Source organism: Alligator sinensis, unplaced genomic scaffold, assembly GCF_000455745.1.
Source record: "Alligator sinensis unplaced genomic scaffold, ASM45574v1 scaffold1118_1, whole genome shotgun sequence".
In the NCBI taxonomy this organism is placed as follows: Eukaryota; Metazoa; Chordata; order Crocodylia; family Alligatoridae; genus Alligator; species Alligator sinensis.
Window position 1 is genome coordinate 880850 of NW_005842070.1, and position 18847 is coordinate 899696.

Here is an 18847-nt window from a genome sequence, read left to right on the forward strand (position 1 = left end):
ATCTGTTAGCTCTTATTTTTGTGCCAAATCCAAAAACATTGCTGAGGATGCTACTTGAGCTGAAAGGAAACAGGACAGCATGAGTATTGAGAGCACTTTGCATAAATGCCACATACCACACAGACTCTAAGAAAGCTGTAAAAAAACATGCAGGTAATTTAAGTGCAAACCTTTTTAAAGAATCTGTGCCTAGAAAAGGAAATGATTATAAAATGTAAAATGCAACAAAATACTAAGTGAAAGCCTCAAAATATCAATGAATACATTTGCACAGTAATCAATGAAACCAGAAATAGAAACAGACCCCTGATACAAAGTCCACAAAAAGAAAAGATAGCAATTTCTGTGCTGATACAAGAGGGATAAGTAATATCTAAAGGCTCAGTATGTGTCAAAATCTTGGGGGAAGAAACTCTGAGCTGGATTCTGTGATCTTTAAGCTCCAAAGGGCCACCATTAACAATACATCACAGAAGCAGACCGCATATCACCTCCCATGAGGCAACAAGCACTTTATGGTTAGCAATTAGGAGGTGTATGTAAGATGTCAGCACCATACAGAAGCAGGCCCTAAATCAGGAATACATTCTCAAAACGCATCTGCCAAGTATAAAGGTAGATCAACTGTGTATGAGGGGGAGGAGGGTGAAAGGATTAACAAAACTGGGAAACAGACAATGTGGCTGGATGTTACATTCCTTCCTACACCTCGGTGATATTCACTTATCAAGCCCTACTGCTCAAAAGTAGGCCGCCACACATAAGCCTTTGCATAAGTTTTACCTAATGGCATATATTTGAAAATAAGCTTATATAGGGGATTGTCTCTCTCACCATACAGCTATACCCATCATCTTTCCCAATCTTTTATATATGTGCGCACACACTTTTTTTTTTTTTTTTAACACGTTATGCACATTAACTAGGTAGCCAGTGCCCTGTCTGGACTCTTGGAAATTACAGGATAGAGATTAGACAACAGTCTTGTACTCTCTGGTCTTGTGGCTCTCAGTGCAGTCAATTCTCATTATTTAAAGCACCAAAGCGTCATGCTTTTCTTGAAGCTCCAGCTTCTGGAGTCAAGCGATAAAGTGAAAAACTCAGTTTTCCCTATAAAATATCAAGGAAGTTTCTTTCCCCTCTCAACGCAATGAAAGGCTTGAAAACATGTACTAAAGACTCAAAGAATAGATGCAAATAAAATGAATGCAACATTTAAGATTTATGAGAGAGAGAGAGAGAGAGATCTCATAAATCTTAAATGTTGCATTAATTTTATATATAAAAATAAAAATTGTGATTTTGGCAATAAGACTTATATCTGTGTTTTTACTGATTTTAGCAGGCAATATAGTACTCTTGCTTTATTTCATATCCTGTACTCCAGGAACACATAAGATACTTGACAGATGAAACAAGGGCAGATTCTGGGTCTTCCCATATCAAGATATAAATAATGAATCAGGGTTGTTTTTTTTAAAAATCCCAATGCCAGTGCAAAAGAGAACACAGAGAACCCTACTACTTGATCAATAATTGTTAAAAGGCTGAAGGTAAATTTTTAAAACACAACAATTAAAGAAACACTTTTAAAGAAAGCTTAGTGTTCTCCCTGGTTCCTATCCCCTGTACAAAATATGTGCAGCAACAGCAGTAGCAAAGCAAGTTTATCCATGCTTTCTTACCAGCATGCCCCAGCCATGGATAAGAAGGTTCACCTTTATGGACAAGAGGTTAGTTGAATAGGTGAGTATCTAGGTTCATTTATCATTTGCTTCTCAGCTAAGACTGTCAGTTAGCCAATTACCATCAAGTATTTTTGATGGAGTTTTAGCAAGGTGAACAGCTATCTATTAGGAACGATGATAAGGCCAAGACTTTGCTTCATGTAGCCTACCAAACACCAGCAAGTTGTCCAATTGCAGCCAGCTGTGTTGGATTTTGAAGGCTCTAGATCGTATTTCTGATCATACAAAATTACTGGTTGCTTTTAAGTAAGAAAGATGAAAACAAAAGAAAGTAATAACATTATACTCTACCCCTGAAGATTTGGAAGTTTAATCTGTGAAAATAAATGTTGATATATCATAGAGACAGCCTGTTTATTTTAATAACAGTGAAAACGTTAAAAACCTGTTCATCCATCTGTAATTCCGAGTACTGCAGACTCTGCCAGGATACTGTAAAAGTACAGAGATCTGCTAACTAGATATTGTTAATACAAATCAATGTCATAAAATGTCTAACTTTTTAATGATTTAACCAAATTTATGAAGATTGACCATGTAACCTTCTACTTGTTTCGGCCCATTCTTCAAACACAGTCAAATCCATTATAAATATGCACAAAAAATTCCCATCTTATCCTCGTTACTTAACCTGTCAGATTTATGTTTCCTGAGATCAAGGTATCTGGGACAGTACCTCCCCCGCTACCCCCCAGTCCTCCCTCCAACTCAGCAGTGCTGCTGCAGGCAGAGGCCAGCAGGCAGGTGGGTGGTACCCCACACCACTCTGCCTCCCCACTGGGCTGCACCTCATGCCCCTGTGATTCCAGAACTTTTAATTTTCACCAACCAGCCAGGACCAGTCTATGAACTCCAAGACCATCTCAGTCAAACTAGGACTTATGGTCACCCTCTACATAAAGGGCCAGATACAAAACAGGAATAAACTGACACGGAGACAATGACTTCAAGCTTTGAAGAAGGATGATCACAACCGATACACATTTTCAAATTCTTCTTATCTGGCACACAAAAAACACTATTTTGGATGCAGGTAAATTAACTCCTTGGAAAATACAAGCAAATGCAAAATTCAGAGGAACACTGAACTTTAAGGAACCTTCCAAGTCATCAAGTCCAGGCCCCTGGCATCACAGAAAACCAAATGACATAATCCCTTTCAAACACATCAAGTTCTATCTTAAAACTACTTAAGTTTCTTTTACCTACTCCACCTATTAGAAGACTGCTCTGGAACCTTATTCCTTGACTACAAAGCACCTTCCGATGTTCAGCCTATATTTATGCCTAACCAAATTAGACGTCTGTTCTTGTGCCAATGTTTTTTCCATTCTTTGTGTATTTACCCCCAACAACTACCATGTATTTATAGGCAACAATCATATTCCCTCCCTGCAGCCTTTGCATTGTTTGACTAAACAAGCCAAACTCTTTAGGGATCTTCTATTAAGAGAGGATCTCCTTTCCTGATTATCTGAAGGTCTATGCTCCAACAAGACCTTACATTTGTAATATATTTTTCATCCAAAAGAATTAGATAAAAAGTTTTGTGCAGACATAGATCATTTAATCCATCAGTTAAATGAATTCACTTCTGGAGGAGTATGTGCAGTTTTGCTTTGGTAGTACACAGCAGGTCAAGAAGGACTTTATCTTACATATTCCAAGAGTGGAAAAGGATGCACAGAAAAATGTATCCTGCTACCTGCTGTTTAAGACAGAAACTAAAGAATTCCAGCTGTAAATGGGATGGTTCTGTGAGCAGAATGCAATCAGACAAATTAGAATTCCGCAATGACACTAGAGTTAATCCGTTTTATCTTGCAAAAATTACTATGGAAACTTTAATTTCAAAACACTTTAGAGAATGACTTTATTTCTCATCAATCAAATCAACTTTGCACCCAGAGACCCTTATGCTGGTACTATGCTCACCTTAGCCTGAAGGCCCAAAACCATCAACAATACTTCATGAAGCATGACAGGTTTTCCTTGAAAGCACCCTATCAAAATACTCAGCACATTAAGCCCTAATACTTAGTTTTGGAAGCTAACTCTGAAGTGCTCTGGCTATAGAGACCCACAACATTCTAGGAAAGAAAATATGAGTTGTATGCTACATACTGAAATATACCATCCTTCAATTAAATACACTGTAATATGCACTTCTTCTAAACCAAGTATAACATTATACATTTTGTTAAGACAAAGGTATTTGAAATATTTATTGTTTTCCTAATTTAAAAGATTAGAATGTCTTCAACAACACTATGAATCAGTACTGAAACGTGTAAATCTTAACAATTCTGGTCTAAATGGGCATGGAGTTATAAACTGGTAGCTACTACCAAGAGCAAAGCTACTGTCTCTAGCCAAGTCACCTTTGAGAAGAAGTATCTTAAAACAATTTTGCACAAGAATACTAAAGGTGTTCCCTTAGCAAAAAAGAAAAAAAAAAGTTCTGGACAGTTTCTCCTACAGCAAGTCCCCTCATTACAACGAAGATCTTAATGAAACAAGACTTTGTAGGACTCCTTTGGTTCACATTCACATATCATCGCTGGACTGATGCGTTTCCTCAACGAAAGGCCTATGGAAACAAAACAGGTATTACTTTGTCTCTTATATTATACTCCTAATGTTCTCTTTACCCCCAATTTATAGAAGCTCCTCTACTCATTTTGCCATGCTTCATCACATTTGGTATATTTTTACCAGCTGGAGTTTAACTGGGAATTGATAAAAGAAAACAATTGCAAGCAGAATGGCAGGCTATTGGAACAGACTAAAGACTAAGTACTAGAATTGCCTTTATGAACAAAAACTGACCGCAGAAGACCCATGATATCCAGGATTGAAAAGCATGCGATTTAAGAGTTTTCCCACTTCCTCTACACCTACCTCTCCCTCCGTTCCCCACCCCCGGCCGCCCAAAAAACCCCAGCCAAATTAGCCATCAAAATTAAATATTGTAGTTGCACCTGGTAGTCCTAATATTCTCTCACAAAAAGAAAAATCAACCTGTAGCTAAAGAAAAATTATCCTCTTTTCTGAAAAATTACTATAGAGCTATATTAGGTTTTACAAAGCATCAGTGATATAATAGAAAGAGAACCTTTTTTCCCCATTTAACTATAATCTGCTTCCCTCACAGATGTACCACACAAAAACTGGAAGATTATATTTTTCTGTATTAAAGTTACAATTAGCATCAAAGTTGTTTTAGTAAAGAACTCACTTGTGAGCATATGTTCCAATCAATGTCTATATGATGTGAACAGTTTTAAGCCCTAAGAAGGCAAAGCGTTGATGATATATTCCAATGTACATTTTTTATGAGGTTTATACTTAGTTTGTCCCTTCTAATTTGCCTAAATCCTGAAATGTTAGAGCACTAAAGAAACAGGAAGCAATCTGATAAATGTTTCCAAACGTTGCTTATGCAGCACTCGAGACCCACCATTATAGACTCGCCTAATTAAACTGCAAGTAAGATGGGAGCACAGGTCCTTGACAAACACACCTAAGAATAACTATATAGAGAGGCTCTAATGTGCAAGTTAATCGGGAATCATTTTACCATCTATTCAAATCAAAGGCCAGAAACACAAGCCTCTGATGTGCCATACAGCCTTAAGTCTCTTCAGCTGTCAACTCTAGAACTACATTTCCATGAATTGTTATTAATATTGATAAAAATAGTACAGTTGATAAAAAGGTACCATAGTCTTCTGAGGATTGCAATAAATACTACATATTTAATGTAGTATAGCTGTGTTTATAGTATGGCTGTTACTATTTGCTACTTTCTTGACAAGCAATGTCCCTTTTTCCCTGATTAAGTAACACCAGCAAAGAGGCCAGAATGACAATATTATTTCAAATATATATGAATATTGTGTGCAAAAGTAGACTAAGGGACCAATGCAAAGCCCACTGACATCAACAGAAAGATGCCCAGTGATTTCAAGACCTCCAAAGTATATATTGCCTCTTCTCTATTTGCAGGGAAACAATCCCACACTTCCACTCAGATTGTTTTCATTACCAAATGAAGTTGAAAATAGGAGGTCTTTAATAGTTCTAATAAACTCACTCTGTATTGCTACCAAAACTGGAGGGCGCAGAAAGAAGGCTCCTTCTTGGAACCGAAAAGCATTTTTCTATTTCAACAGACTCACAAGAGTATTTAGGATAAGTTTCAACCTAAATTGACAAAAATCTCACAAGAACACTGACTTCACCTATATCCCCATTGTTTTATCTAACACCTTGCAAGAAAAGTTCATGAGATTTTAGGGAAGCATTGAACTTGGGCATCAAATACAAAAGTGCATGCTAAATATCTATTTCTAGAGATTTTCACAAGTCTAAGATTTATCACCTTTGAGATTTTTGCAAGTTTAAGAATCATTACAAAATTGTTATTTTTAAAAATCATCTACAGTTTTTCCTCACTGTTTAAAGATTAACAAATTGTAAAAAGGAAAATAGAAGAATAAAAAACATTAAAGAATAAAATAAAAGCAAAAAGTGCTCTCAAGATGAGTAATATATTAGGGATCTTATTAAAAAAATAGAAATTTTTAAAATATACAGAAACTCCCTTATATTATTCACCTCTGATGTCAATTAATGAAACTAAGAAATAAATAGCATAGTTTGTAAAAAAAACTCCAAAACCTTGAGCCTGGATTCTGTCTACATAAAGTGGAGAAAATGCAAGAGGGAAAAAAAACAGATAAAAACCCAGCGCTTTACATGAAACTCTGAGCACTCCTGCACCAAGCCCAGTGCACGCCCAAAAGAGGCAGCACGTTAGTTACACCTGGCTTTCCCAACATCTGTAGAGAGTGGGTGTTTTAGTGGGGCCTTATTGGTGCTTTCATCTAATAGATGACTGAATCAGCTATTAGCTAAAAGCGCCAAAAAGCGCTACTGAAGTGCCTCATCTATACTGACACTGCAGGGCCATGTCAAAACAATATGCTGCTGCTTCCAGTAAAGCACTCCCCGCCTCCCCCCACCCATGTCTGTCAGCACCCTAAATGCTTAGAGTGTAAAGTGCTAAACACCCTCAGCTTATATTTTCTTCTAGGAAGAGGCTCACTCAAATATTCTACAATAAATGATAAAAATATTTATATTATGCCCATGTAAATACCCACTCTCCAGAAAAGTGTCCGAATATTTTCATTCTAAGAATACTTAATCAAGCCCTTACTAATACACAATATAGGAGATGTACTGCTGTACACCATGTTTCCTTTCAAGAATATTATAGCAAGTTTGCAAATACAATAAGTCCTAATAAAATCATCTGTAAATTATACAGCATAAACAGAAGGAAGCATTTCATTCTAGCACCCTAAAAGGAAAAAGGGACCCTCTTCAAAGCAATTATAATAGAAAGAAAGATGATATGATAAGACTTGCTTCCAAATCTGGCAGTGCTTATTCACAATGATAGATTTGCAGTTGAGCCTTGTGAGGAGCAATCATCAGATATCTGGTGATCTCTTCATCATGTTTAGCATTTTCAAGGGGTAATCAAAGCACCCAAATAAAATAATACAAAATAATAAAACAATAATAAAAAGAGGAAGCAATGTATTTTCTATTCACTTTCTCATCACAGATAGGAAAGAAATACTGAGAGATGTAGAAGGAAGGGAGGAACTACATTTTTGGGGGGAGGTGGCAGCAGCATGGAAATATAGCTGGTGTCTGTTCAGATACCCAACCATACAGATTTTTGCCAGTTGAACAAATAAAAGACAAAGGTGAATCTGCAGAAGAAATCAAGCATTCAAGCTAGTGTCTCTTAAAGTATTACTTCTATGCCATTTAAAGTTTAGAAAACAAATACCCAAAAGGATGCATTTAAAGAGAGAGAAAAGATTTTTTATAGTCTTTAAATATATATAGATTGAAGCTCCCAAAGTTTCAAATGTGATTTTAAAAATCATTGTTTTAAAAAAGCCTTTATAATATCCAAAATTGTGTTTACCTGCTGTGAGGCAATCTGTCTTGCTTGGCATTGGAACACACTAACTGCATCAACAATCTAAAAATACTAAGATTTAAATTACAGAATGGAAGTGTGGGACAGAAGTTGGATAATTCCTAATATATTCTGTTTCCATTCTAGAATGGCCATATCATCACATATTTTTTATTGCTGTGCTAAGTATCCCAGAATAAATATCAACTTGATTATAAAGTGCAGCTCTGCAAAAATCCTAGAACAGAATATATTTTAGCACCGCTTAAGAAAAAGAAAAGTTTAGGTGGTCAGGCTTTATTCAATATGACAGTTACAGCAAAGCATACTCATACAAAAATAGCCATGCATTACAATCCCTTTGGAGTAAAAGTATAATACAAAAATTAGGCCCGAATCCTGAGGATATTTCAGATCAAGATCTAAAATAATCTGTGCCTTGTATCAGAAGCCTTCAACTAAATGTTCCATGGAGAAAACCAGTGTCTGAAAATGTTTAAGCCTAAGATCTGAGACTTTAGATGGATGATGCAAATATGCAAATCATGTCCTGGTAATCAAAACTGTTACTGCCGTGTGTGAGCCCAGTCTTGTAGTCCTCACTAAGACAAATCCTGTGTGGATGTATATGTCCAGTTATGAAAAGCCCCAAAGTAGTTATAAGTTGAAAAATATACAGGTTTCCCTCACTTTATATGGGTTTCGTATGTGCGAATTCACTATTATGTGATGACCCTTTTTATACCAAAAATTCATTATATGCGAGGTAAATTTTCTCTTATGCAGTCAGTGTGGTGGAAGCCCACAGTCAGCTACTTTGTGTGGTGCATTGTGGGAGTTACGCACACCAAAATATAGTCTCTTGTCTAGATCTGTGCTCATCACTTCTTGTCCGCAACACATTTCTTTAGTTGCCATCCCCATTATGATATTACCCTGTGCTCATGTGTACTGTCTGCTGTTGGTGAGTACCAAGACTGCCTTGTAAAAGTAGTAGAAATGGGTCTGGGGGTCAGTACAGTTGAGGTCTTGGAACATATCTCTATTTGTTACATTGTAAAGTGCGTTCCCTTGATGTGAATTCGAGTTACGTGCTATTTTCCAGGAACGCATGTACAGCATAAAGCAAGGGAAACCTGTACTCATTTACTGATGTACGTCAATGTATCGTTTACTGATAAAGAATTATACTAACGGGCAAATATTATTTTGTAAAAGAGAAAAAAAACCTCATTGTGTTCAATTTTAAATTGGCAAACACTGGCACATCTGCACTGAAGTCAAAAGAGGTGCCAGTTTGTATTAGCTGAGTTTCCCCCACAGACATCCCACTCTTCTTGGATCTATTATAACAAAGTGATAAGTAGTCAGGAGATTCACTGGCTTCTAAGGAAGTTGGATACAAAAGCCCTTCCAGTGATTTCAGTGGACTTTGAAATGGCACACAAATGAGTCAACTGCATATTGGTAACAAACATGGATTATCAAAATTAATATTTTCACATGCCAGCAAAAAAGGGAAATGTCTATTCATATTAAATAGATCCAATTTAAATGTTTTCCAGGGAAAAGTACAATTCAATTTAATGTTCCATAAAGTAAACAATGTGCATGCCCCCCCCCGCAAAAGACCATTTGTTAAAGTATTCAACACAATCATCAAAATGAATTTCAGGTCCATTTGTCTAAAAATGTTAAAAGCTTCATTTGCAAATGGAAGAGTTAATTTCAGCTATTTAATCATATTTTGAAGACAGCCTGACCTTCCCTGGAAAGAATTAAAATCATGACTTTGTATACAATACAAAAATCTGTTCAGTCATTATTTCCTAATATGTAACGCTATGCCTTTGAGCCACAGGCTTTATTTTTGATACCTTCAAGATTTCTAAAGGCAGATGAAACATGATCCAACTATAAGAAAGGGCAAGTCAATAACTTCTCTATCAGTGTAAGCCAAATACTGAAGAACTGTGATCTTGCCTGCAAAACAGACTTCCTAATAAAAAGGACCTTATCTTAAGCATGTTTTATTACAACTCATCAAGTGCAATGGGAAGAATTTATGCCCTCTTTGTTTCTGAAATATATATATCTGCCTGAGAACTTTCTGCAAAGCTCAATAAAATATGTGAAATTGGTTTACAGTATGTTCTGTTGTATTTGTGATGCAGCCTGTAGCAAAATTCAATTTCTCTGATGTGGAAGTTACTTAAAAAAAAAAAATCAGAGTACCATATATATTATTTGAAGAATTTCAAGCGGGATATGCATTGCATGATACCTACAAATAATGCACTGATTAAGTATTTGAAGTATAGTATTTTAAATGCTGTGAGATTTCCTTTGATTCCTTTCTTTTGAAAGGCAAAGCATAGAATACAATTAAGAAATTCAGTGTACCACTATTTAAAAAAAGAAAGGAGAAAAGAAAGAAATCCACTTTTCAGAATATGCTTATAATACCCCTGGACTTAGTAATTAGAGGTGCTGCCTACTAGTGAGCTTACAGCCTTTCTAATTCTAGCAGATACCAGCAGGAGCAAGTGTAAATAATCATATACTAGCAACTCAGCTGGAGATTCATTGGACTTATAATAATACATGACTCTGAAATGCCTCTGCATGATTGAAAGGAATTGTGAAGCTAGAATGAAAGTGGGGGTGTTCTTTATCTTTCTTTACTGAAAAAGACTTCTCTTTGTCAGTGCCACAGATAGAAGCAATAAGCAGAGAGTAAAGAATTATAACATAGAAGCATCACAAACTCTGTAAGATGACGGCTCCCAACAGCCATATACTTGATTTGTTTGTTTGTTTGTTTGTTTGTTTATTTAATGTTTGGAAAGCTTGCTTGTTCCCCAACACACTCCTGTATAAAAGTTACGATGTCAAATAATGTCCTCTCTATTCTCCTTAAACTTACTAATCTTTATGTTGATCATCCTTACTGTCCGCAATGCATTTTATCATCTCTCACAGGCTATTTAAAAGATTTACACTATTTAAAACTATTAAATATATATATAAATAGCCAGCAGTTTCAAAACTGCCTTCTTTAGAATGCAATAAAGAAATTTAAAATCTTTGTTTCTGCAGCAGACAGCATATCAAGAGAATGTCTGCAAGAGTGAACAGAATTAGACAACATTTTATGTAGACCCAGAGCTGCCATGAGGCCCAGAGGCCCTGGACCAGAATGTCAACACTGTCCTCTAAAAGTGTGCTGAAATTTCCCAAAGGCAAATAATTCAATCTATGTAGTTCCAGTACCAGACCTAATAGCAACTCATATTACTGGACTTTGTAGTTTGAGAGGGTGCACAACAGCCTGTACATCAAGAAAAAAAGTCTTTATTTCTTCTATCTCAATCACTTTATAAGGAGGCTCTGGTCCTTCATGTTTGAGCCCACACCAAGTCCCGGAGGAGTCTAATTTGAGATGGAAGCCTTCAAAGCATTTTTTACCTGATATGAGACACCTCTTACATCAGTGTACAGATACAGAGACCTCACCCACTTCAGATCTATTTTCAGTTACGCTGCCTTGCATACCTATTCAAAAAGTGCCAAGTCTAGTTGAATTATCTATCCAAGTTTTGGAAATGTAGGTAAGCTAGGACCTCTTTTCCATTAACTGATGGTTAGTATTGTCATCTTCATTGGCAATCAACTACTGGTTGATCTGTAAGCAAAGAGACTTGAAATCTTGGCCACTGTAACTGTGATTACACTGTACAACATTAAACACCATTTAGACCCCCTGAACTCAAAGGTAGACTGCATCTTCTGAGATGCAAGAGATATTTTCATTATATGTTCATCTAGCATGGTGGATCCTAATTGCAGCCAAAAGAAATAACCAGTCTAAATTACATCATCTGACATTGGCTTAGAACTTGATACACAATATTTGCAGGGGCCAAGCTGAGTTCCTATGGAAAGTGTGGTCCCTCAATCTGTAAATAGATGTGTTAGTTTAAGGTCTCAAACGAGCTGAGATTTCCAAAGGTGTGTAGAGGATGTTGATATGTAACAACCACTGATTTTTTCAGTGGGAGTTGGCCACCTTCTGCTTCTTTAAAAATCCTATCCTTTAATTATTTTCAATCATCATGATACCAGTGTGTTTCAGAAACTAAGTCATTTCAAAATAAAATCATTTTTCATCCAGTGGTCAATCACTGGGTAACACCACTTGTCTACATAGTCAAAAAAGATGAGAGAGTGTTCAACAATGCCACCATTGGTGGTCCCTGCTGCATGTAGTTTCCTACTTTGTTCCAGACGTATAGTGTGGGCAGCCATTTTGCAGTTAGTTTCCAAACCACCCTCATAAAAAAAAATCTGCAATTCATCTATAATCACAGAAAAATTAACAGAACTATTGCAAGGGCAGCCTCAAACTGCTGATTACAAATTATCCTGCTGTGGTGTATAACATTCCAATTGATTTGAATGGGAGTCCTGAGCAGAGAATGATGGTAGGAGAGCCCTTGAAGTACTGTTACAGCAAATAGTCAACATGGTGCTATCTACTTAATTGGAAGTTGAGGATCCTCAAAACTTTTCAGGATTGGTCCATAATAAGATACCTTCTTTTAAAGAAAGCTGTCCAGATATCAATAAGAAAATGTACATTAGTTGAATAAAAGTGTCATTGTAACGTTTTATTTATGAAATAAACATATGGAAAGACAGGAACCTTTGAAACTTATTGCTTAATGTGGCCATACTGGACAGTTACTGTTTTGTATGTTACCTTTCATTGCATCCTGATATTTATTTCATGCACCAATTTCTGGAAAAACTGAATAAAAAGGACTGATTTCTCTGCAGTTCATTACACAGAAATTCAAAGATGGCACTCATGAACCCATTTTTATCATCAATTGGCAAAGAAGATTAAATGTGAACCCCTCCCCTCAAAAAAACATTAATACCACACTTCAGCTGAGATTTTGAGCACACAGAGGTCAAGAAATTCCAAATTATGGTTCCCAAAGCCTCCGTAACATGGTATACAGAGTATTCTGTAGTGCTGTATATTGTGTTAACTTTGATGTCTTAATATATATGTGCAACCTGGCTTAGTTATGATTGTAGTGGGAACCATAAGTGAATTTCCTGACAATTTCATTCTCAAACATAATGTTGTATTAATGAATGTTTTTGCACTTGATATCCTTGTTTGTTCCAAACATCGAAGGGAAAGAAAGACAAGGAAATAAAATACGTAAACAAGGAATAGAAACAATTGCTTTTATTTGACAGTGCTCTAATGACCTAAACCCATGAACTCAAGTCTTTAAAAATAAGTCATTTTTCAGTCAGTTATTCAAGTGCAAAAGAAAGAAAAGCCTCTGAAAAATTTGTCAACTAGTAATGCTAAGATATCTTTAAAATAGCCCGAAGACAAATTCTCTCTCTTAAATATAGGACAGTTTTCTATTGTCAAGTCTGCAATGAGCAAAAACCATAGTGTCTCCCCTCTTTTATGCTCTCATTTTAGATGCAGCCAGTCAACCTCAATCCTTCGGTGGCTCCAAATGTGATTTTCCACAAGATAGGAAAAATTCTTTCACCTACAATATGGGGCTACTCAGTAGGAATAAATTATGTCTGCTGTGTTTATAAGGTCAGAACAAAGCAAGCACAAGAGATGGTAAAACAAATTAAAAAAAAAAGTCTTTCCTTTTTCTGGTCTTCACCAACAGACCACAGTTTCTATTTAGAAACCCGCATGAAAAACAAGAACAGACAAATTAATTCACAGATATGTCATTAACAAAAAAAAAGGGAAGGGGTGAACAAGCAACAAACACTCACCATCTAGCCTTCATTATTCATGAGGACTCACATCTTTCCGTGTTCTCAGTGACACCTCTTTCTACATTCTTAGTGACATTATTATCCAATATTCAGATGATACTATTTGATGAAAATAAGCAGAGACAAACAGGAAAATCTATCTACAGAGTCCTGACTCTTTTCAGCACAAGAGACAGCTTTGGACCAAGTAGAATAAGCTTTGTTTGTCCCCAGAAGTGGAACATCTGCTCCTCAGTAAGCTTCCTGAATGCACATCCAATTCCACTTAGCTATCATTATCCTTGAAGTTTTCTGAGTCCTTATATCAATGCTTTGCAAATAAAAAGATGGAATCCAATTTTGTTAAAGACCTACATGTACTGTATCTGGGACCCCATTTTTTCCAAGTACTTAGAACCTTACTGCGCACAAATGGAAGGACTCCCTATTTTCTTACATGGAACTCTGAAATAATACTGGGGAGAAAAAAAATGTGGATATGTATGAAAAACAACATGCCAAACTACATAAGGTTCCTGGCAAAAGGGGCCACTTCTGGTGATGGCCACCAGAAAAACTACCTTCAGGGACAAAGCTGTAGAGGCTTATTAGAGTATAAGTAGGCTCTCCCTATAAAAAGCTTGTCATAAATCAGATGAAGAGGCAGAAAGTGTTAAGTCAGGATGGGAAATGAATTTGGGACAAGCCATTTCAAAATAACAAAAAGGGAAGCAAATTTCCCCTCCTAAGAGAAAGGCAGATCTGTGAACTCAACCATTCATAAGCAAAATGGTCAACCTAATATGGCATTTTCTATTATTATAGTCACTCTGCTTTCCCCATCCTGTTTCCAGCTTGTCTATTTAGGAATACAAGAAAACTAGCCTGGAATGGGCCTTGTGGGTTGTTAAATCTAGTCTCAGTCATTCACAGGCAATCTTTAACAGAAGGAGGGTGCATCTACATATGCATATTAATAAGCAGCAAAAAACTTCAGGGTATACATGCTGTTTATTGCTCCTGGATGCCGCATTTACACGTGCCCAGGACCGCAGCATGTTGAGCCAGATCAGAGCAGTCCTGGCTGGCAGGGGACCCAGGAGGTTAGTCTGTCAACTCAGAGCTGCTCTGACCCAACTCAACGTGCTGCAGAGGAGCTGGCTGGGACACAAGGGTACTTCAGTGCAAGGCTAGCTGACAGGCAGCCCCTGCACTGAAGCACCCTCATGTCCCAGCTAACCAGGTCAGCATCTACACATGCACTGCTGTGCATGAAAAAAGTGGACAGCAGTATTTACAAGTACCAAACTGCAGTGGAGTTTATTAATTTCCTGTGGCCTGATAGAGGGCACATGTAGATGCAGAGACATTTACTGCAGAGCCAATTAGGCAACTCCACAATAAACATCTCCTGTACATACGCCCAGAATGTCCCAGATAACCCCTTTAAACTCTCACAACTGGAAGTTGCCACAAACATGAGGAACTCCAAAAGCACCTTTTACCTTGCCATAGGTAAATGCACAGAAGAGGAAGGCAGTGCTAATGCCCTGTCACTGCAATGTCAGGGAAATTGTTGATTAATATACAGATTCAAATTTCTTTGGGAAATGGACCACTGCGTTTGTGCAGTGCCTAGCACAGGGGTTGTCAACCAGGGGTACGTGTACCCCCAGGGGTACTTGGAAAGGGGCTAGGGAGTACATGTGGGTGGGCGGGGAAGGAGCACCGCCACCCACCACCCCACGCTACTGCCTCCCAGGAGCAGGACGGGGGCGGGGAGGCAAGGGCAGTGGCTCCCCTCTGTGGGCCATACAGACGCCACCCAGCCAGCCGGATATGGGGAGGAGGGAAGCTTGCACATGGTGGTGGCCGCCACCATTCACTACCCTGTGCAAGCCTCCCCCAGCTCTGCATCCAGCTGCCACCCCCCAATCTGCCAGAAGTGTACCCAGAAGGGGTACACTCTTTTAAAAAGGTTGAAAACCCCCGACCTAGCACAATGGGGCCTCGTTTTTATTTGACCCAGGCAACTACCATAATAAACATGGCTAAATATTACTATGAGTTTTGGCTTTTAATGATAATTCCCCCAGATGAAGCTCTCTTACTCAACTCACTGACCTGAAGAATTAGTTTCCCCATCACATGGAATGTTTTCATGAATTAACAGCCGACTTCTCCCAACTCATTTCCCAAAGATTCCTCATAGTTCCTTCCTTTATAGTTAGGAATGTTTTTACCAGTGAATGGTCTATTCATATCAGAATGCTATTTCACTCCCTAAGTGGGAAGGAATTCTGGCATTAACGTGAGAGAGAGAGGTTCCTGCTCCTCTTTACCTGCATATACCACTCTGTATTTTCCTCCTTCCCATCTTGATCACTTTTCTTCTACCAACATGGAAATTCCAGCCTGATTAGGCAAACATTAGCTCCACCTTGTGTCAAGCCCAATAGTGGGAGAAAGGGTTATTTGCAGTAAAGACCCATGGCAGAAGCTTTACAAAAATGTTTTCCAGGAACAGTCATGCTTTTAAAAGTTTCTCATTCTTTTTGAGTCTTGAATGATTATTAGTCCTCAGAGATTTCAACATGTATCTGAAGCAACTGATTTGATACAGTAAACCAAACCTTCCTAGCTGCAGTAACAAAGATGGGCTCTTTCTGATTTTTTCTTTCCTGGAAATTTTGATTCTGGAAAGTCTGTATAGGACAGGACAGGACAATCCACCCGTCCAAGACACAAAAGCATTGACAAAGTAGAAAAATATTGGTCAAGTTGCATTTGAAACATGGGGAAAACACCCCTAAAACTGCTTATTCTTATAAAGGCCAGTGTTTCCAGATCCAAGCAGAATGCATCAAGGAAAATGAGGTTGCCCAATACAGTAACTGAAGGGAATGGCCAGGGCAGCAGCTCCTACATGCCCAGGGGAGCATACTGAGGAAAACCTGCTCATCAAATACCAGGGCTAGGGACAAACATTCAAAAAGCCTGAGCCTGAATTGATTCAATCTTTGCAGGTTAGTCCAGCCTGCCTAGGCTGAACCGGTTTGCAACCGTACAGGCATCCCTTCTGGACTGAAGAAATGCAGGCACATGCCTGCAGTGACTCAGGCTGGAAGCCGGGGGGCGCTAGAGCAGCCCTCCCTTCCCTTCTATAGTGCTGAGCATGCATCTCATGCGAGGGCCCAGCAAGATGCTTTGATTAGGAAGGGGTTTCCCCCTTGCTGCTCCTGACCAGCCAGGGAGCCATCAGGTGAGTTACACAGGGAGTTGATAGCATTTATCATCCCATCAAAACAAAACAAAAGCCTCTGTCATTAGCTCAAGCTCTTCTTAAACAGTTTTTTCCAAGGGAGGAATGGAGGGACATTACCAGCTACTTGCTGATTAGCTCCAAAAGGCCCTAAGCAGACACTGTCCTGTCTGCCTTAAAACAGACACCTCTCAGCATTAGCTAGCATACCACATGCTGGCTACAGTCTGCACACTGGCAGAGGGAAGGGGGGTGGGGGTTCCCTGCTTGAGCAGGGAGGGCAGGGGGGTGGGAGTGGCAGGCAGACCCTGCTGTGCTTGCCATCTCTGCCAGAGCTCCAGCTAGAGAGCAGAGAGGAGGGGCCAGCCTGGCTCTCTGGAGCAGAGGGGCCCACCCAGGGTTCCAAATCATCTGGGATGCTGGGGGAGTCTGGTTTAACTTAAACCAGGAAGGGGTCTGGGACTGACATTGCATAAACCGGTTTGACCCAAATCAGTTCAGTCTGATACTACATTCAACCAGGTTTATCTCAAACCAGTTTCAGCCATTTTCAGACTGGTTTATTTGAAATGAACATCTGTTCTGTTACAGGTTTAAACCAGTTTCTGATCACTTAAACGGGTTTCTGTGTAATGTCTGTCCCTAGCCCAGAAGATGCATGCTGCAGCCACAAAAAATGCTAAAACAACCTCTCTTATACGGACTTTTATTGGCCAAATCATAGCCAGAAAAGAACAGCCTGGAATATCAGCATATAGACGTATGTATCACACACGCATGCACACACTCCTCCCCCCGCCCCCAAGCTTCTACAAAGAACACACATTCTGCTTTACAAACTAAACAAAACTAAATAAAATCTTACAAAGAGGGGAAAACAACTATTTCTTCTTTATGGATGGGTTTAGAGCCAAGCTCAAAACAGAAGCCCTAGAAGCTATGAGGAATCGTATGAATACCACCTATTAAGCCGATTCCTGTCTCTGAAACTGGTGAAGCCCAGAGAAAACACCAGAATATCAGGATTAACAGAGAACAACAGGGCCGCCTTCAGAGAAAACAAATCATCAGGAGTTCTAGCAACACAATAATCCTGGAACATCTCAGGCCTCCCCAGCTAGTCCCCAGTTTCCAGCTGGGCTTTTCATGGCACAGTGTAAAAGCAGCTAGTATACAAGTACTAGAGCAATATCCTCTACCAAAATCCTGCACCCCTCACAACCAGGTTATACACTAAGCCACAATACAGAAATGTCCTTGCTAGAGGATGTTTACAATGACTCCTGTAGCTCTTGATTTTCCTGACTCCAGCACTTCCATTCCTAGACCAGCTAATAAATGAAGATCGGCATGTTCCATTAATGCATTTTCAATATGCTGAAATGTCAACTTAAAACTTGCATAGCTGTCTTAAATTTTTTCCTATTTTATTGTGACAAATAGCACCGAAAATTGGTAGTGCTGAGAAAAGTATTATTTCTCTTTTTAGTTTTATTCTGTATATTTGATAGCACATTATGTATCATCAATTTTATATTTCTCCCTTATAGTTAGCCCCTTTGGTGTTTACGTGGATCCTTCATTTCATAAAGAGTGAACGACAATAATTTAGTCTTTGAAAAGGAAAATATTACTGACATTTGGACTCTGAGGCAAGTATAGTATCTGAATCAAGTTAAGTCATTACTGGAACTTCCTGCTTTTCAAGTTGTCAGTGTTTGTTTGCTATATGAATTTCCTATACCAGAGGACCAGAAAAAAAAGAAGAAAAAGAAAAGCAAAATGCCTAGGTTTCTCCATAACTTTCCCCAATAACCTTCAGCAAATCTATCTGTTAGAATGTTCATATAACCATTACTTCAAACATGCAGCCCCATGTAGAAAATGCTTTCTTAGTCTGTTTGGAAGAACACATCCCATTGCAAAAGTACCAAGGAAAGGGCAGCAGTCTTTAGCTTGGGTATTTTGCCTCCTTTCCTCAGCTCTGCCACTGAGCAAGTTTGGGTCAGCCACTACCTCTTT

At 38.4% G+C, this 18847-nt stretch overlaps 1 protein-coding gene across 20 annotated transcripts in view; it reads right to left on the bottom strand.

Moving 5' to 3' along the window:
* ARPP21 (cAMP regulated phosphoprotein 21) overlaps nucleotides 1-18847 on the bottom strand; it is a 276847-nt gene that overhangs the window by 144880 nt on the left and 113120 nt on the right. The window contains exon 2 of one of the 20 annotated variants that reach the window (XM_025204113.1): nucleotides 171-189. The exons of the other annotated variants lie outside the window; for them this stretch is intronic. The gene's annotated coding sequence lies outside the window, so the exon portion shown is untranslated. The remainder of the gene's footprint in view (nucleotides 1-170; nucleotides 190-18847) is intronic. 20 annotated transcript variants of the gene reach the window in all.